We start from the raw sequence: 21,541 nt of genomic DNA on the forward strand, positions 1-21,541 counted from the left end.
TTCTCCGGTTACAAGCCAGAAAAAAGCTCCAATATGACAAGGTTACTATAAAATAGTTCCAAGTTATTTAACTTGAATTAGCAATCATAAATCAACCAATGATAAAGTGATGTGTGAAAATTCTTAAAATGTGCAAAGCAACAGAACTGCAAAAGAACTTTGCTTTACTTCATTAAATTGTACTCAGTGATTAAATATTTCTGTATCAGCTTACTCTGAGAGGCCTGAAGAAATTAGAAATCAAATACCTGATTGCAGAGCAGCAATCTGGAAACTTTTGACTGAATTCTACGTCAATGAATGCCAGGGAAAAATAATCACCTTGCAAGAAGAATTAACCTATCCTTGTTGAGTAACTCGCATAATTTCAAGAAATAGCATTTTTTCCCGGAAAATAAAACATAAACTGTCTTCAAGATACAAATAATTATGCAAAACACAGCTGCTACTGATGTGCAAGCATTTGAGCACATGTTGATGACCATTTTAATTTTGCTTGTAAGATAGTTGCACTGCTTGGCATTTGAATACAATTTGTAGTGATGCAAGTGAAGCAGATGAAGTAGATGCGAATATTTCATGTTTACATGAAAGGAATAACCTGTGCATACCTAAACTGATCACTATGTGTAACCATACTTTATTACACTATGTGTAACCATTATTATCTGAATGGTGTCAAGTTAGGAAAAGGGGACGGACAATGTGATCTGGGTGTCCTAGTTCATCAGTCATTGAAAGGAAGCATGCAGGTACAGCAGGCAGTGAAGAAAGCCAATGGAATGTTGGCCTTCATAACAAGAGGAGTTGAGTATAGGAGCAAAGAGGTCCTTCTGCAGTTGTACAGGGCCCTAGTGAGAACGCACCTGGAGTACTGTGTGCAGTTTTGGTCTCCAAATTTGAAGAAGGATATTCTTGCTATTGAGGGCGTGCGGCATAGGTTTACTAGGTTAATTCCCGGAATGGCGGGACTGTCATATGTTGAAAGACTGGAGCGACTAGGCTTGTATACACTGGAATTTAGAAGGATGAGAGGGGATCTTATCGAAACGTATAAGATTATTAAGGGGTTGGACACGTTAGGGGCAGGAAACACGTTCCCAATGTTGGGGGAGTCCAGAACCAGGGGCCACAGTTTAAGAATAAGGGGTAGGCCATTTAGAACGGAGATGAGGAAAAACATTTTCACTCAGAGTTGTGAATCTGTGGAATTCTCTGCCTCAGAAGGCAGTGGAGGCCAATTCTCTGAATGCATTCAAGAGAGAGCTAGATAGAATTCTTAAGGATAGCTGAGTCAGGGGGTATGGGGAGAAGGCAGGAACGAGGTACTGATTGAGAATGATCAGCTATGATCACATTGAATGGCAGTGCTGGCTCGAAGGGCCGAATGGCCTACTCCTGCACCTATTGTCTGTACTGTTAGATCCTCATCTGTAATCAATTTCTGATTTTAAGGAAAACAATATTTTATTCCAAAGTCCATGTGTCTGAATATTGAAATCTGTTAGACTGACAGTATCCAAATCAATACCTCCCATTCAAAGAGGCTAACTCTGCTACATTACTTTTACAACTGAAATACTTTATTTGTTTTGGAGATTTCAGCTTCCATGCTTTGGAATAGTAATTGCCTTCAGCAGGCTTAACAGGATCCAGTACAGAACCTCATAATCAATGACAACAGCAGACTGCATTTCAAGCTTTTCATTCCCTGTCATCTCAAACCTTGTTATTATAGCAGCTCAAATGTATTTAAAAAAACCATAAAAGTTATTTTAGCATTGGTGGTAGAAGTTATGTTCCCAATGTTGGGGGAGTCCAGAACCAGGGGGCACAGTTTAAGAATAAGAGTTAGGCCATTTAGAATGGAGATGAGGAAAAACTTTTTCACTCAGAGTTGTAAATCTGTGGACTTCTCTGCCTCAGAAGGCAGTGGAGGCCAATTCTCTGGCTGCTTTCAAGAGAGAGCTAGATAGAGCTCTTAATGATAGCAGAGTCAGGGGGTATGGGGAGAAGACAGGAACAGGGTACTGATTGTGAATGATCAGCCATGATCACATTGAATGGCGATGCTGGCTCGAAGGGCCGAATGACCTGCTCCTGCACCTATTGTCTATTAATCAATTCAGCTAGATGGTGCCTTACACATGGCACCATGAGACATATGCAGATTATAGGACATTTTACGTCCACCTTTGGGCTTCTGACTGAACTGCAAAAGTGCTGACAATGACTGTGTGGTTTTCAGAAATAAACTACCTCATGATTCAAATGGCAAGTCGGGTTCAGTTCCATTAGGATGTCGGGTATGGCCAATTCTAGCCTACTGCTTTTTAAAACACTGAGCAGACTGTTTACCTGTGTGTCAAATATAGCACTGGACATTTTTATTCTGCATCCAAAATCTTTATTTGCCACAGATTAGCCAATAAGCAAAAGAAAAATCACCTCCCGCACAAAACTGTTTGCTAAGTGAAAACTTCAGTTTATTCTGAGACATTTGGATGTTGTTTCATTTATGCAAGCAGAGTAGGGCTGATGTTTAAATAACCGTTGACGATAGGTGGTATACAGATAATTGCAAAATCATCTAGACAAAGTGTCGACTGCAAGTAAATTGCTGCTATAGACACGCAAGGTGTTCTGAATGTCCAGTTCGACCCACATAATAAGACTATCAATTGTGATTCCCATTGAGAGCAAATAGGGAAAGGTACAACTTTTAATTCAATTTCATTTTGTATTTTTACAAATAACTATATGTTTTACAAAAAAGAGCAGATAGGGAAAGGTGCAACTTTTAATTCAATTTAATTTAGTATTTTTACAAATAGCTATATGTTTTACAACAAATTTGTACACTAGTTGTTTCAAGGGTTGTAAACTATGGTAATCAAATACGTATACTGAAACTTCACTGTATTTTAAATAAGTAAACCATTATTAGCTTGTTATTGTTTGGTAGCAGTGTGAACAGAAACTAGACATGCGGAACTAAAAATAAGTATGCAGTCGTGCAAATGTAAAGTACTGTAGATGTTGTTGGATATCAAGTGGTAATAGAATATTCAAACAAGGGAAATACTCAGCAAGCAGGCAGCTGCGGTGGAGAGACAATCCCATTCTCGATCTAAATATAATCACCCGGATTATACTTGCTTAGTTTATAAAATAAAATACATTTTACACTATGGTTCCCAGAATGTATTCAGATTATCAGTTTTGTTCTCAATACAAACGAAATTTGCCCCTCGGATCTTGCTACGAAGCAACAGACTGCAGGCTTCCAATGCAATGACAATGCCTGCTCAGACATGCAATGGGCAAGATCAATGTTTACTCCAGAACTTAAACTCCCCACGTTGCTCCGCCCTAGGCCCATTTGATGCCAAATGTAAAAAGGGATGTACGCTGTCAAAACGGATTTACCCATTCCGCCATTTGCCCGAAACATTACTTTCTCTCTGTACGGCGGAACAACTCTCCGTCGTTTAGTGGAGGTGAGTACGGCGTTGCCCCCCTCCCCCGCCCAGCGCCTCTCTACCTGCCGCATCCTCCGCTCGCCCCTGGCCGTTGGTTGACGGGGTGCGCGCCGCCTCTCCCCAACACGCTCGCGGACCAACGCTTCCTGCAACTCGCCGGCCGCGCGCTCTCGCGAGAAGCTCTGCCCACAGCCGCGCGCTTGCGCGGGCGTCCGGCGTCGTCCTCGTGGCCAGCTCGCCAAGGGCGTCGAGTAAGTAGGTCTCTTCTCTTAGATTGGTCCCTTTCGTTAAAACGTCTTCTTTAACGTGCCAGTCCCGCGAAATAAAGTGTTCCTCTATTTAAATCAAAACAATAGACAATAGGTGCAGGAGTAGGCCATTCAGCCCTTCAAGCCAGCACCGCCATTCAATGCGATCATGGCTGATCACTCTCAATCAGTACCCCGTTCCTGCCTTCTCCCCATACCCCCTCACTCCGCTATCCTTAAGAGCTCTATCCAGCTCTCTCTTGAAAGCATCCAACGAACTGGCCTTCTGAGGCAGAGAATTACACACCTTCACCACTCTCTGACTGAAAAAGTTCTTCCTCATCTCCGTTCTAAATGGCCTACCCCTTATTCTTAAACTGTGGCCCCTTGTTCTGGACTCCCCCAACATTGGGAACATGTTTCCTGCCTCTAATGTGTCCAATCCCCTAATTATCTTATATGTTTCAATAAGATCCCCCCTCATCCTTCTAAATTCCAGTGTATACCCAATCGCTCCAGCCTTTCAACATACGACAGTCCCGCCATTCCGGGAATTAACCTAGTGAACCTACGCTGCACGCCCTCCATAGCAAGAATATCCTTCCTCAAATTTGGAGACCAAAACTGCACACAGTACTCCAGGTACGGTCTCACCAGGGCCCGGTACAACTGTAGAAGGACCTCTTTGCTCCTATACTCAACTCCTCTTGTTACGAAGGCCAACATTCCATTGGCTTTCTTCACTGCCTGCTGTACCTGCATGCTTCCTTTCATTGACTGATGCACTAGGACACCCAGATCTCGTTGAACTCCCCCTCCTCCTAACTTGACACCATTCAGATAATAATCTGCCTTTTGTATTCTTACTTCCAAAGTGAATAACCTCACACTTATCTACATTAAACTGCATCTGCCATGTATCCGCCCACTCACACAACCTGTCCAAGTCACCCTGCAGCCTTATTGCATCTTCCTCACAATTCACACTACCCCCCAGCTTAGTATCATCTGCAAATTTGCTAATGGTACTTTTAATCCCTTCGTATAAGTCATTAATGTATATCGTAAATAGCTGGGGTCCCAGCACCGAACCTTGTGGTACCCCACTGGTCACTGCCTGCCACTCCGAAAGGGCCCCATTTATCCCCACTCTTTGCTTTCTGTCTGTCAACCAATTTTCTATCCATGTCAGTACCCTACCCCCAATACCATGTGCCCTAATTTTGCCAACTAATCTCCTATGTGGGACCTTGTCGAAGGCTTTCTGAAAGTCGAGGTACACCACATCCACTGACTCTCCCCTGTCAATTTTCCTAGTTACATCCTCAAAAAATTCCAGTAGATTTGTCAGGCATGATTTTCCCTTCGTAAATCCATGCTGACTCGGAATGATCCCGTTACTGCTATCCAAAACAGCAGAAAAGGGCTGGATACCCTTGATCTTATTGAGGTGTACAAAATCATATAGATCGGGTAGATGCACAGACAGTCAGAGTATCTTGCCCAGAGTAGGTGAATCAAGGACCAGAGCCAGAGGACATGGGTTTAAGGTGAAGAGATAAAGATTTAATAGGAATACGAGGGGTGACTTTCACACAAAGGGTGCTGGGTGTATGGAATGAGCTGCCAGAGGAGGTAGTTGAGGCTGGGACTATCCCTACCTCTAAGAAACAGACAGGTAAATGGATAGGACAGGTTTGGAGGGATATGGACCAAACGTGGGCAGGTGGGACGAGTGCAGCTGGTACATGTGGGCCGGTGTGGGCAAGTTGGCCAATGGGCCTGTTTCCAGGCTGTTTGACTATGACTAACTTCAGCCGGTGTGCGGAACAGTAGAATTCACGTTTGAGGTGGATACAAGTGGAAGGTGAACCACTTAAAACACAAACTCTTTCCCCTCCACTATAGAGTAGGTGGTGTGTACCTCTGCTTATTTTAAGTTGAAATTTCAGCACATTTGTTTCGACTGAGAATGTTGATATGAAAATAACAAATTATCCAAACGTTACATTGTATTTACCCTGTTTTTCTGTGGGGTGGAGAGCATTTTATTTGCTCTACTACAACCCTATTCAGGATCAAGTTCCAACAGTTTTGAAATATCATCATTTTTAGAAAAAGCATTTCAATTCTACTGGTTAACAAATCAATTCCCCATGACATCCCTCATCCAGAAGATCAAGAATAATAGAAGTATAGAAAAGTCACTAAGTAACGTTTCTTCCAAGCTGCACACTAACCTGACGTATATATATTGCCCCATCATTACGTTTTATGAAACTTTGCCTGGCTTCACACAAACTTCCATTAAGTTGAAAAGATAGCTCCCCATCAACTTCTCAACATCAAAAATGGCATGCATATCTATAGGCTGAAAACTATAGGCTATAGGTTTTATTTTAATGGCTGGTAATACTATGCGTGAAGAAATAAATAATCTTTCACATTATAAAAAAATCTTACATTGATTTCTAGTGGTCCATATCACCTACTGTCAAAGGCTTGAATATTTAGAAACCTTTACAGGAATTCTCATTTGGAAATATTTGTAAGTCGGTGCGAACAGCAGTATCAGAGATTGCTGTTGATCTGCAGCAAAATGTAATGTACATTAATAAGGACATCTTGAACATTTTGTTGTAAATATGTAATCGTGTAATATGGTTGTGCATTCCTCTCGCAGATGATTAAAAGTACAAACATCAAGGTTCTCTGAATAGATTGTCTCTGTGTTATTACATGCATAGATAATGACAACTATCAGTGAAAATGTTCAAGAATGGTAAGTAAGGTCTCATTATATAGGAAAGAGGGGAGGAGGAGTTCAATGATCCGGTTTCCTGCCCTACCAACTCGAAATAAATTTCCAGTCACAAAGTGAAAGTAAAACTCTAAGGATAAAACACTAAGCAAGCTGAGATAATGGGACAACAACGGTAACTGAATAAATTGTATGTTGTTATAAAAATTCATGCAGAGTAATGTGGCGTTTTTTCATCATTTATAATGCGTATTTTTATTAAAAGTCGGGAAACATTGTTAGACATGTTTGTCTTTGTCGCCTATTTTTCCCTCACTGCCACCGTTCACCCCGGGGATTCTGAACAACAACTGCAACACTTGGCCAGCAGGATCTGCGCCGCTCCTCCACTCTCTTCCCCGGCCCCGTCTCCCTCTGGCGCAGCGAAATAAGAACAAACACAAATGTTGTAGTTGTTGTTCAGAAGCCCAGCATCCCCGGGGTGAGCGGTGGCGGTGAGGAGGGATGTTTCCTTGGGTTTGTTGTTTGCGAGGGGGCGCTGCGATCTCTCGCCTTGTCCCGGCTGTGGGTCGGTGGCGATGCGCTCTCCAGTGAACCTTCGCCGGCAGCTTCTGCTTCCAGTCCCCGCCGCCGCTGTTCCATGGCTCCGGGACAAGTTAAAGAGTTGGGGGAACTCGCCGCACCGATCCAGGCTCTAAATTCATCGGCTACATTCCACAGGTGCTTCCTGACCTATTCCCTATCTCCAGAATGTTCTGTTTTTATTTCAGATGTCCAGCATCTGTAGTTTATTTTCATTTATAGGTCTGGAAAAAGAAGAGACTGCAGTTGATGGAATCTTGAGCAAAAAACAAACTGCAGAAGGAATTTAGCGGGTCAGGGAATGTTTAATGGTTTACACCTACTCTCTCATTTGTACCTCCTCTCATTTCCATCAACCATCCCCTCCAGTTGAGATTCAGTTGCTCGTCTTCCAACTTTGTCTATTATATTCTGTGCGCCTGATGTGGCCTCTTCTACATTTGTGGGATCAAGCGTTGACCGAAGACAAACCCTTGGGCTCTGTCTGCCAAGGTCTGCTGGAGCTCCTAGCTGCAAACCATTTCAACATTTCTTCCATTCGCATACCGACCTTTATGTCCTTGGCTTCCTCCACAGTCAGATTGAAGCCAAGCACAAACTAGAAGAACGACATCTCATATTCCGCTTGGATAGACTGTAACCTAACCCTATGAACATTGAATTCTCCAATTACAAGTAATACTCCCCTAACCCCCCCCTCTCCTCTTCTATTCCCCATCCCTAGATCAATGCGCAATATTTCTCCCACCATCTCCCCCTCCTCCGTACACTCATCTCCCACCCCTCCACATCACAGTCCCTCATTTCCCTTTTATCTCTCTCTTCTTTTTCCTCTGTCCCCTTCTACCCATATCCTCCAGCTTTACATTTCATTCCTTTTTTTAACTGACATCTTTTGTCTCCTTTTCACCTCCAATCTTTGTCACTCTCTCCATCCATCTGTCAATTAAACCCACCCCCAACCTGTATCCATCTATTACTTGCAAGGCTTTGCCCAACTTTACTTTTCTTTTTCACCTTTCGTCCCCCTTCACCATCAGTCTGAAGAAAGGTCCCGATCTGAAACAGTGTTGGTCGATTCCCTCCATAAATGCTGCCTGATCTGCTGAATTGTCCAGCAGTTTTTTGATAGATCTGGAGTCTCATAGATTTTGGTATTTCCTTTCTAGATTTGTCATTTGCACACAAACATTTGTTCTCTCATCAAGTTGTCAAGTGAAGCCATCTCATCCAGTACATTGTTTTGTAAATTGCAAGTACAGTATTAATTTTTACCCATGGATGAGTGCTCTGATGAGTGTGATGAATAATAAACAGAATGCTGTTGATCTCCATATACGTTTTCATACTAGCTACATCAATATACTAAAACTCTCGTTTGTTCCTGAACTACAGCCAAAATAGTACACGATAGCGTGATAATTTTAAGCCCACCTTACTCACCGTCATCCCTTTGGTGCTAATGGAAGAAGTTTTATTGAAATCGGTGTTATATTTTTAAAGTTATTCACATTTTAAAGTTTAAATCTATCTCCTAGGGGAGGGAGGGGGGGGAGGGAGGGAGGATAAGGGGGGTTCAGCGGGATGGAGTAGGAGGGGAGGGGTGGGGGAGGAGAGGGTGCTCCACCAATGCGTTCCACCAATGCAGGAGAGGTTTGGGCCCAACGGGTCCACTTAGTCCAGAATTTTGATCAAGTTCTGATACTGGGTATGCTGAACAAACATCCATGAAATACCTAGTTTTCTTAATTATGCTGGTTTTATTTAGTCGAGCATTTTGCTTCGTAAAGGTAGCTGCCACCACCATAGCAGCCCTGTTTTGACATTGGCTTAATTCACTGATGCAAGCAGTTTTTCTCTGTTGATGGTTTTGAGCTACATTTTCTCTCCTAGTGTTCACTTCCCACTGATTCTTCTCATCACATCTTGTCTTTCCACTTCAACTGCTCTAAACTCTGAATATGACAATAATCTCATGATTCAAGCTAGTCGGACAGTTTGATGTCCTAATCAAAGGCTTTCCCGTGAATTTACTTTGATATGCACCCTTCAATAATCTTATGTTTTCAGCTTTTACTGGAGATCAGAAAATCACCTTTCATTGTGTTATTTTGACACAACGATATTGATCAATTTTTCTTTTGCTTTGTAGTGAAGTGTGTGATTAATGCTATTTTTGATCCTTTGGTGTAGGTCATCAAGTTTCATAAACATCCTGTTGTTCTTCACCAGCATAAAATAGCAGGTGTGTTTTGTTCCTTTTGGTATCTGTGTTTGCAAATCCTATTATTGACCCTTTATACATGCAAACTCACTTTTCCCAGTGGAAAGGACTGACAATAGCTCAAAATATATTTTGAATGGCATAGGTGAGTAATGAATTTCGCCATCTTTACAGTACATTAATGCAGTTTGTTAGTCTGAATGTAACAGCATACCTAACCATATTTTGAATGTTAGTTAGCTTGTGCAGCTTCATTTTAAATAGATTGACTGTGAAAATGTATTATCCACATTGAAAGCTGTAGGGTTAAATACAGTGCATTCAGAAAATATTCAGACCCCTTCACTTTTTCCACATTTTGTTACATTACAGCCTTATTGTAAAATGGATTAAATTCAATTTTTTTAATCATCAATCTGCACACAATATCCCAGAATGAAGAAGCGAAAATGTGTGTTTAGAATTTTTTGCAAAGTAATTAAAAATAAATAACTGAAATATCACATTTACATAAGTATTCATACCCTTTGCTATGACGCTCAAAATTGAACTTAGGTTCATCCCGTTTGCATTGATTATCCTTGAGATGTTTCTACAATTTGATTGGTCCACCAGAGGTAAATTAAATTGATTGGACGTGATTTGGAAAGACACACACCTGTTTATATAAGGTCCCACAGTTGACAGTGCGTGTCAGCACAAAAACCAAGCCATGAAGATGAAGGAATTGTCCGTAGACCTCCGAGACAGAATTGTGTCAAGACACAGGTCTGGGGAAGGGTATAAAACAATTTCTGCAGCATTGCAGGTCCCGAAGAGCACAGTGGCCAACGTCATTCGTAAATGGAAGAACTTTGGAACCACCAGGACTCTTCATAGAGCTGGTCACCTGGCCAAACTGAGCAATTGGAGAAGAAGAGCCTTGGTCAGGGAGGTGACCAAGAACCCGATGGTCACTGACAGAGCTCCAGAGTTCTTGTGTGAAGATGGGAGAACCTTCCAGAAGGACAACTATATCTGCAACACTCCACCAATCAGGCCTTTATGTTAGAGTGGCCAGACGGAAGCCACTGCTTAGTAAAAGGCACATGACAGCCCGCTTGGTGTTTGCCAAAAGGCACCTAAAGGACTCTCAGACCATGAGAAACAAGATTCTCTGGCCTGATGAAACAAAGATTGAACTCTTTGGCCTGAATGCGAAGCGTCACCGCTCATCACTTGGCCAATATGATACCTACGGTGAAGCATGGTGGTGGCAGAATCATGCTGTGGGGATGTTTTTCAGAGGCAGGAACTGGGACACTAGTCAGGATCAAGGGAAAAATCAACAGAGCAAAGTACAGAGAGATCCTTGATGAAAACCTGCTCCAGAGCATTCTGGGCCTCAAACTGGAGTGGAGGTTCATCTTCTAACAGGACAATGACCCTAAGCACACAGCCAAGACAACACAGGAGCGGCTTCATGACAAGTCTGTGAATGTCCTTGAGTGGCCCAGCCAGAGCCCGGACTTGAACCCGATCGAACATCTCTGGAGGGACCTGAAAATAGCTGTGCATCGACGCTCCCCATCCAACCTGACAGAGCTAGAGAGGATCTGCAGAGAAGAATGGGAGAAATTACCCAAATACAGGTGTGCCGTGCTTGTAGCATCATACCCAAGAATACTTGAGGCTGTAATCGCTGCCAAAGGTGCCTCAACAAAATACTGAGTAAAGGGTCTGAATACTTATGTAAATGTGAAATTTCAGTTATTTATTTTTAATTACTTTGCAAAAATTTCTAAACGCCTGCTTTCACTTTTTTATTATGGGGTGTTGTGTGTAGATTGATGATAAAAACAAAGAATTTAATCCATTTTAAAATAAGACTAATGTAACAAAATGTGGAAAAAGTGAAGGGGTCTGATTACTTTCTGAATGCACTGTAGCTGTAAGGCTGATTCCTATTTGAAACAAGAACAGTAATGGCGCTGCAGATTTCCGAAATAATGAATTTTCAAAAGTTCATTTTTACTAATGAAGGCACAAACTGACAGAATGTTTGTTTTCAATTGTTTATCCTCATTGTCAATGTAGACTCAGACTTTTTAACCTCTATACTTGTAGGTAATTACACTGATTTATTGAGGAGTATTGGCTACTTTTCTTTAACGTTATTCTCAATGCACCTTATATGCTTAGAGATTTTCACAATGTATAATTCAAGGAGAAATGCATACATTATTCTTGAAAGGAAATTGAAATATAGCAAAAATATTGTAACAACAAAATAACAACACTAATGATCTCAGGAAAAGTTCAAGATAAATCATCAACTAGTCATTTGAGGCTGCAGATGTTCATAATGCTTCATTTTTATTTCTGCACACGTACTTGGCTCTGTCAGTTTTGAGTAGAGATGTTCATGGAGCCTGTTACCACATGACAAGGTAAGGCGAGAGGTGCTTAATCTGATCATTTGATTATAGGATCACTTGGCTCTAAATAGTCTACGGGGATTCTTCTTCGCATGTTGGTAGTGTTATGCTGCAGCTTTAACTGGTTGGTACATCATCTTTTAGCTGCACATGGTACTATTTCAGATGCACAATTTCCACTTCTCTTTGAAGCAAGGTTATTCCACTGACCAATGGATACTAACAAAAGGGTGAGGGATATGCTGAGGTCTAAACTTTAAAATCACAAAATAATGATACATAAAATGTGTCCATTCAGCACAGCAAGTCTGGCCAGCTCAATGGTATCGTTTTTCACTTAAACACACTCTCTTGCTCTTTCAAATTTCAATTCAAACTTGCAATTATTTTCTCTTTTACAATTCAGTGAATTTAAATGCAATGCCAATTATTTGGTGCTTCTTGCAAGAATGTTTGCTGGTAGAAATGAAGAATCCAAAGAGTGTATTTTGTGTGTATAAGAGTGTGTCTGAAGAAGAGTCTCAACCAGAAACGTCACCTGTTCCTTTTCTCCACAGATGCTGTCTGACCCGCTGAGTTACTCCAGCTTTTTGTGTCTATCTTAGTGTATTTGTTTCCACTGGAGATATAAAACCGCAAAATTGTTAAAATAAAAGTTATTTTTTGTTCAGTTTGACCATCTTTTAAAAGATAAGTTGGTGCCAACTAACAAAAACATAAGAGTGACAAATGCAACATATTTGTATCGCCAGCGATTACTGATTCTTATTCTTAGGAATAAGGCTGTAATTTTACTATTGGGGCTATTTTCCCAACTTTAGCGCAAGGAGTCCACAGATATTAGTGAGGAAATCTTTACAGGCTTCACAGTACAGAGTGTGTCTGCTTTTGTCAGAGCTGGTGCAGAAGCCAATGATTTTATTCTTATTTTCCCTTATGTTCATACTTGTGTATCTTTCTAACTGGTATTATACCAGCTTTTGATTCCAGATTTATACCTCTCTTTTATTTATAACTTGCAAGAATTTCATATGATGTCAATTTCTTTTAATATACGAACTTCTTATCTATAGCAGGTGCAAAACAAGCAATAATTCACAACAATTTATTATGACATCAGCATATCAGACAATGGAATAAAGAAAACAAAGAGATTTAAATTAAATTAACCTGGTGTATCTGTCTGTTTCTAACAGTTTCATTATCTTTTGCAAATGCAGTAACACAAGAAGTTCAGTGGCCTCCCAGTGCTATCAAGGTAAGTAGGTGCATCTTAAGATGCTATTAATTGTCAACTGCACTATAAGCCTGAGCCAGTGCTCAATGTACCACACTCCCATTGCTCACCTACAAATTAATTTACTTTCATAATTAACATTCATACAATTTGCCTCACAATGATACACTCATCACTTTTGCAAGCCTTGCATCAATATCTCACGTTATTTAACCAAGGCAGGTACATCACATTAAAAAATAACAAAATGCTCACTGACATGCTTCGGAAGCATACATGCAGAGGTAGCAAGGCTTGATGAAAGGGAACAGGAACGTCTGCTCATCCTAAGCACCATGAAGCATATAATGGTGGCCTTTATTCTGACAGCCATGTGGCCTTGATTAAATCAAGTGCTGAAACCATGAGAGTGGTATTTTCATCCTTAAAGCCATTTCTTGACCCATTTTATCATTAACTCGCACTTTCCTTTACCAGTGATGAGTGCATCGTTGTGAGGCATATTGTATGAATGTTAATTATGAACGTCGATTAAATTGTAGGTGAGCAATGGGAGTGTGGTACATTGAGCACTGGCTCAAGCTTGTAGTGCAGTTGACAATTAAAAGCATTTTAATTTACCAGCTGCGGTTAATAAAATTGAGCACTTCTTTCTCTTTCATTGCTCCAGTCTTCACCTTCCCTGCACAGTGTTTTGATTAAATTAATTTTGCATTCACCGAGACTACTCATAATCATGTCCAGGTGGTGCAGGGATTGGGGTCCCAGGGCCACTATCTGCTTCAGATTCACCTCTAAAATTAACAGTTTTCACCTCCAGTGAATATTAAGAGTCTAACAACAACCACACTACAGCCATGAGTATTGCTTATGTTCTTGTGCAGTCCTTTAAGTCTGTTGTGCTCACCACAGATGTTACATGACTTGATCAGTATTCTTAATTCTAGTGTAGGAAGGAACTGCAAATGCTGGTTTACACCGAAGATAGACACAAAATGCTGGAGTAACTTAACAGGAGAGGCAGCATCTCTGGAGCGAATGAATGGGTGACGTTTCGGGAAGAAGGGTCTTGACCCGAAACGACACCAATTCCTTCTCTCCAGAGATGCTGCCTGTCCCGCTGAGTTACTCCAGAATTTTGGGAATTTATTTTCAATTCTAGTTTCTCATTAAACAACATATAAGATTTCCAATATTCATAGCATTTTTTCCACTTAAAAGGACTTAAAGACACCATTTGGTGTAAAACTGACATTGAAAACCAATATTTGGGGCTTTTATACACCACAGAAATATTTTGCCTAGAGCCCAGTCAGCATTCTGTGGCTGTCAAGGTCATAGTACTATAATACCAGTACATAGTACTAATAAGGACATGCATACTGACAATGTTTTAGACCAGCAGCATGTTGGGAAAGGTATTATGGGAGGAAAGCAGATCCTACACATCGCTGTGAACAGGCTACATATGGCACAGACCTCGATGGTGAGGACAGTGAATTATAGTGGAGTGTTAATTTATGCCCTGTCTGTCCAAAGTCTGCAAACTATAACCCAAGCAAAGGTTGAAAGGGGTCCAATAGAGAAAGATATGCAGAAAACTGTGCTCACCACACTAACTGAAATTAAAAGGACATTTTGCCATAGAAGGATGGGCAGCAAGAAAGGACATTTTGAGAATAAAAAATGCATCATACCATGTGCCATGGAAAGATCCTAATCAAGGGAGATGTAGGGATCATTCGGGATACCAACTGATGGGACAAAGTGACCTGTCTATCGAACATAGTTAATTCAGTACGATTGACAGTAGATACAATCCAAAAGAGGACAGGAGAGTAGCAGACAAAAAAAACATTTGATTCCTTGCCAGGTGATGAGCCTGCTGATTTTGCCAGCACAAAATAAACTTCTGGAAGAATTCAACAGAGTAAGCAGCCTGTGGAGACAAAGGGATAGTCAATGTTTTGGGTCAAAACTGAGAGTGGAGGGAAGGAAGCCAATGTAAAGAAGTGAGAGAGAGATGTGAGAAAGGCTGATAGGTGGAAGCTGTTGAGGGGACAGAGAAGGGGGAGTTACTGGGCAGATGGAGCCAGGTGGAGAGGGAGTGTTGAAACAAGGTGGTATGTGGAAACAATAGAAAAGAAAAAGAAAATAGTATGGAGGAGGAAAGGTAGACACAGAGGCTGGTAGTAATGGGTGAAACCAAATAAAGGAGGAATGATGAGCAGATGAAACCAGGTGGAGGAAGGGACCCGAAAGATGAACCAGTGAAGAAGAAATTCAAGATAGACACAAATAAAATAAATTCATGTGGATGATGGGCAGATGAAACTAGGAGGGTGATGTGTCCAGGTAATTGGGTGGGAGGTGGTGCAGAGATAGAAAAGATATGGAAAGGGAGAGAGACCCTCAGTGGACTGTTTGGAGTGGGAAAGGAACACATGGGAGTGGGTTACCTGAAATTGGAAAATTAATTGATGATAACATTGAGCTGTGGGAAATGGAGGAATTGCATGCGAGGACTCCATAGACTATGACAGAAGGGATGCCATATGAAGAAGGACATTTTGGAAGTCCAAGAATGAAGAGCCTCATCTTAGGTACAGATATGGTGGAGACAGAGAAACTGAGAGGAGGGAATAGCAGGAGGTGTAGTTGAGGTAACTGAGGGAGTTTATTGGTTTATAAATATGTTAGCATTCATAGCAAGAGGATTTGAGTATAGGAGCATGGAGGTTCTGCTGCAGTTGTACAGGGCCTTGGTGAGACCGCACCTGGAGTATTGTGTACAGTTTTGGTCTCCTAATCTGAGGAAAGACATTCTAGCCTTAGAGGGAGTACAGAGAAGGTTCACCAGATTGATCCCTGGGATGGCAGGACTTTCATATGAAGAAAGACTGGATAGACTAGGCTTATACTCGCTGGAATTTAGAAGACTGAGGGGGGGATCTTATTGAAACATATAAAATTCTTAAGGGGTTGGAGAGGCTAGATGCGGGAAGATTGTTCCCGATGTTGGGGAAGTCCAGAACCAGGGGTCACAGCTTAAGGATAAGGGGGAAGTCTTTTAGGACCGAGATGAGAAAACATTTCTTCACACAGAGAGTGGAGAGTCTGGAATTCTCTGCCACAGAAGGTAGTTGAGGCCAGTTAATTGGCTATATTTAAGAGGGAGTTAGATGTGGCTAAAGGGATCAGGGGGTATGGAGAGAAGGCAGGTACAGGTTACTGAGCTGGATGATCAGCCATGATCATATTGAATGGCGGTGCAGGCTCGAATGGCCTACTCCTGCACCTATTTTCTATGTTTCTATAATAGATATCCGTGGATGGTTTGTCGCCTGCAACAGAGGTGAGATTTTACAAAAATGTTTACCGTGTTCTATATGGACTTTTGACCTTGTTAGGTTTCACAGCCATGGTGGAGCGTGTAATGAGGAATACATGGTTTTTAGACATCAGCAATGTGTCTAAAACATGGGGAACTATGAAGGGAATGGATGGTGTGAGTCTAGATATGGAATCACATTCAAGTTGGTGCAGCATAATTTGCAGACGCATTTTGAGCTCTGTTACTTTCAATCAACAAATGTCATTACCTTATCAGACTTCTGCTCGTTCAGTGCTCTAACACCCACACCCTATAATGGAATTACACAGAATGCCATTGTTTAGCTTCATGGTATAATCATACACAAGATTATACTGTGCCTACCAGGATACCGAGAATGCCATTCTAAAACTTTAACTGCTTCTCTCTGTACAGATGTCGTTTTGTATGTTTTTTGTATTTAGATATATGAAATCACAATAAGACTCACATCCACCATGAAAGTGTTTAGATTACTGTGAAATTATTATGTTCTCAATAGATCATCTCTTGGAATTTGCCAGGTTTTGATCATAGATGAGAACATTTGGAACTGACTAAGTACTTGGAGCAATTATATTTTTAGCACTTGCTATATTTAATGCAATGTTTATATCAAAGATTTGTTTCGACACATTAATAATAAATCTGATTAGTTGGTGATTGGTTCTGTAGCACACAAAGAACATTCATTAATGTTGGCCATGGCTACTGGGATGTTTAATCATTGAGGAATAAAAGGCATAATTCATAGTTACAAATGATTTTCATTGCTTTATTTATTACCTGCTCAGATGATAACCTTGCTGTGGATTTGTAAAAATATATATCGCTTCCTGTCAATGCACAAATCTGATTAATTTCAGGTGACTGTGGAAAAACTACTATGATTACAAGGTTTATTGAATCATCCTGAGAAATGCAACCCCCAACCATTAAACAGAGGGGGTAATTTGTCAAAATTGGAACATATGTGGAAAGAGAAAGGACAGATGGAATAATGCCTTTACAATATGTTCTATTCATTTCACATCATTTTAATTTGCTTTCAAAGCGCTTGGAAAATGGGTGTAATTGTACTACCTAATTCTTCGAGAAAGCAGTTGTTAACTTTCTGAAATAAAAATATAAAATTCCAGAAGCACTCAGCGCGCACTCTGGGTGAAAGTGAGAAACAGTAATGTTTCTGATGATGTCATTAACTTCAAAAGTTAGATTTGTTTCTCTCTGCAAATGCTGCCTGACCTTCTGAGTACTTCCAGGATATTCTGATTTTTATTTCAGTTCCCAATTGTAAACCAAAAAAACAGTTTAATTTAGTTTATTGTCACGTGTACCGAGGTAGAGTGAAAAGTTTTTTTGGTGCGTGCTAACCAGTCAGCAGAAAGGCAATATATGAATGTAACCAACCCATTTACAGTGTATAGATACATGATAAGGGAATAACGTTTAGAGCAAGGTAAAGCCAGCAAAGTCTGATCAAGGGTAGTCTGAGGGTCACCAAAGAGGTAAATAGTAATTCAGCACTACTCTCTGGTTGTGGTAAGATGATTCAGTTGCCTGATAACAGCTGGGCAGAAACTCCCCTTATCTGGTGGTGTGCAGTTTCACACTTCCATACCTTTTGCCTGATGGGAGAGGGGAGAAGAGGGAGTGGCCAGGGTGCGACTCATCCTTGATTATGCTGCTGGCCTTGCCGAGGCAGCGTGAGGTATAAATGGAGTCAATAAAAGGGACCTGTTTGTGCGATGGTCTGAGCTGCGTCCACAATGTGCTGCAATTTCTTGCGGTCTCGGTTGGAGCTGTTCCCAAACCAAGCTGTGATGCATCCGGATAAAATGCTTTCTATGGTGCATCTGTAAAAGTTGGTGAGAGTTGTAGGGGACATGCCAAACTGCCTAAGCCTTCTAAGGAAGTAGAGGCATTGGGTGCCTTCTTGGTTTTTGCTTCAATATGGTTGGTCCAGGAGAAGTTGTTAGTGATATTGACTCCTGGGAATTTGACATTTTCAACCATCCCTACGGCCGCCCCGTCAATGCAAACTGGGGTATGTGTACCGCTTCACTTCCTGAAGTTAAGTACTATCTCCTTTGTCTTGCTGACATTGAGAGAAAGGTTGTTGTCTTGACACCAGGACACGAGGTTCTCAATCTCCTTCCTGATTATTTGATATCCAGCCCACACCGGTGGTGGTGTCTGCGAATTTGAAAATTGAATTAGATTTGTACATGGCGGCGCAGTCGTGGGTGTACAAGGAGTAAAGAAGGGGGTTGAGAACACATCCTTTGCGGAACCCCCTTATTGAGGATTATCGTGGAGGATGATTTGTCCCCTGTTCCCACTGATTGGGATCTGTTGGTCAGGAAGTCGAGGATCTAGTTGCAGAGATGTGTGCTGACACAAAGTCCCGCTAGTTTGGTGATAGACTTGGATGGTATAATGGTGTTAGTGGATGTCAAGGCCACTAGACGGTAGTCGTTTAGGTATGTATGTTTTCGCCCTGAACTCTTGTGGTGCTGGTGTTACCACCATTGTGTTTGCTTGGAAGTTTCAGTTGCCACATATTTTTAATGTCATCATTTCATTTGGTGCCATGAGAGAAATATCTGCATTTTGATTAAAATTGCTTTTAGAACTTTATAGAACTCAAAAGTCAGACACATGGTTGAAATGTCTACTGCCACGGCTAGTCATCAACTCTCAGTGCTGTAACTTTTCAAGAATATCATTGCAGGAAATTCTCTGGACCCTAATCTTAATCCCACAACTTTCCTCGGTTATACTCCTATTCAATTTGGCCATGTCAGAGAACAAAATGTAACCTTAAATATTGAATCATAACAAATTAAATTCACTGAATTCAGATGTACAATAAATATTCCCTGATTTCCATAGTTGCACAAATAGTCCTATATGTCCTATTGTACCAGTTAGTTTTAAATCCTTGTCTAAGATACACAAAATTACTTTCCACTAAAACTAAAATAAAAAGAACAAATTTGTGTAATATCATCCCGAGAGTCTCCGTAAGGTTAAAGAGCAAATTAAAAGTGAAAATGAAATGGATTTTTTTATTGATCATTAAAGCAGAATGACATAATTTTTTCTGAAATGTTTTCTAATGTTGAATATCCCTCTCCTTTTCATTTTCTTAATAAGGATATGTTGGTGTTGAAATAGAGATTTGGCTAATGGGTGATTAAAATTATGGAAATCAGTTCAATATGCAACACCAGTTGTGAATCCATCGTTTTAACCGTGGCAGTGAAATACGCAAAGCCATCATTGGAATATGTGTTAACCATGCTCCCTTGTTGGCACGGAAACATTAAGAGTATTTTTACAGAGTGAAACCATGTTGGAATGGCCTCAGAAACCGATGCAAAATACTACAAGAATTTAATGGGATCTGATTCTATGACGGAGAAATAGAGAACGTTGTGCTGCCGAGATTATTGCAATTTCAAAGCTTTGATGAAGTATGACATTTATTTGGGGCAAGTCTGTTGGAAGTGTACAATGCCAACAGGCCACATGTTAGAATACACGAGAAAGGACATTATCACCCTTGTCTACAAGCAAACAAGGAAGAGAAAAAAAGAAATTGGCAAATTGTCTCACTGCTTAATGTAGATTATAAGATTCTATCCAACGTCATTATCATTTCGCACATCTGCTCTGGGGCTGGTAATTCACCCAGATTATATCTGAATAGCAAGATCATCTTCTTTCATCAGGAAAATCTCTGAATGCCTTCCACTGCTTAAGAATACATCCATATACATACAAGATAGTGGGATGGACACTTGCTTCATCAGCATGGACCAGGAGATGGCCTTTAGCAGAATAGTGCACATATACAGGATGGAGCTTGGGAAGAAAATGCATACTTGGATATGATTGCCCTGCACAGACGGCAGGCCTATTCAATGGATGGGAAAGGAAAACCTTTGATTACATTTGTGAATGTCAGGCTACCTGCTGTACTGCATTACTTTTGTATTCATCAAGACCTTTGCTGAGTTCCCTATGCATAAAAAGCGTGATGTTCCCAGAATCTAGGTCACAACGTTCACTTGATGTGAATGATAGCATAGTCTTCTGATTAAACCCACTGTCAATCTTCACATTCGCAAGCACTTGGGCCTCACAGCAAATGCAAGCCCATATTGGCAACAGGTTCAACTGAAACATCTCCTAACAATCTTCTGCACAAGTACTGAGAACATGGTTCAGAAGTGCCAGACCATGTATTAAACATGCATAAACGCAATATACAAATCTCAGAGCAAGAGACAGAGGTTTACTCAGTATGATCCTCATCCTGCTGCCTATCATTGTGTGTGGCTGCATAACGCTCTACGTAAACCATGGGCTCATGAATGCCTGGAACATTGTGTGCCAAGGTGCTATTCACCTGGGTCTGGTCCCATGTTGCAGAATTTCCCATTGAGCTTTTTCATCTGTCAATCTTAGTCAGGTTTGTGCCGAAGAACACCTTGATCATATGTCAGGCAGGCAGTGGCCTGCATACAATGTCTTTGAGAGCCTGCAGAAAAAGGATATGCTGCATCAAATCACATGGTTCTCTGAGCCATGTTACCTGAACTATCAGACAGTCATGAAGGCATGGCTGACAATGAGAAGAGCCTACCATATGAGATCCTCCATGTGCAGCCAGAGTACAAAGGCTACCTCACTCTGTACTCGAGGTGGCTCTGTTAGGCTTGAGACCATCATCCATTGACTTCTGCAAGAAGGTATAGTTTAGAAATAAAGCACGGAAACAGACCCTTCATACCATCGAGTCCGCACCGACCAGCGATCCCTGCACATTAACACTACCCTACACACTAGGGACAATTTACATTTATACCAAGCCAATTAACCTACAAACCTGTACGTCTTTGGAGTGTGGGAGGAAACTGAACTCAGAGAAAACCCACGCAGGTCACGGGGAGAACACATAAACTCCATACAGACAAGCAGGATCGAACCCCAGTCTCTGGCACTGTAAGGCAGTAGCTCTATCGCTATGCTATGAATCTGTAAAGAGATGCAGTGGTCTTTGTCAAGTGTATCGTGAACAGCTATATGGCACAGAACTCTGCTCCATCCGCTATCTGGAGAGGCAGATATTGAGACAAGCTTAAACTTTTGCTGGAAGATTCTCAACTTCATAAAAAATGCCCTCTGTACATTTTAGAATTTCAGTGT

General features: G+C 41.1%; 1 protein-coding gene across 7 annotated transcripts in view; it reads right to left on the reverse strand.

Moving 5' to 3' along the window:
* The window catches only part of kiaa1109 (KIAA1109 ortholog), a 292,965-nt gene extending 289,350 nt beyond the window's left edge, over positions 1 to 3,615 (reverse strand). For 6 of the 7 annotated variants that reach the window (XM_078405533.1, XM_078405525.1, XM_078405561.1 and 3 more), the window contains exon 1: positions 3,545 to 3,615. The gene's annotated coding sequence lies outside the window, so the exon portion shown is untranslated. Of the gene's footprint in view, positions 1 to 3,429; positions 3,453 to 3,544 lie in introns of those variants that run through there. The other variant, XM_078405517.1, reaches the window with a different exon arrangement.
* Between the last annotated feature and the right edge of the window lie 17,926 nt (positions 3,616 to 21,541).

The sequence above is a fragment of the Rhinoraja longicauda genome, chromosome 1 (assembly GCF_053455715.1).
Source record: "Rhinoraja longicauda isolate Sanriku21f chromosome 1, sRhiLon1.1, whole genome shotgun sequence".
NCBI lineage: Eukaryota > Metazoa > Chordata > Chondrichthyes > Rajiformes > Arhynchobatidae > Rhinoraja > Rhinoraja longicauda.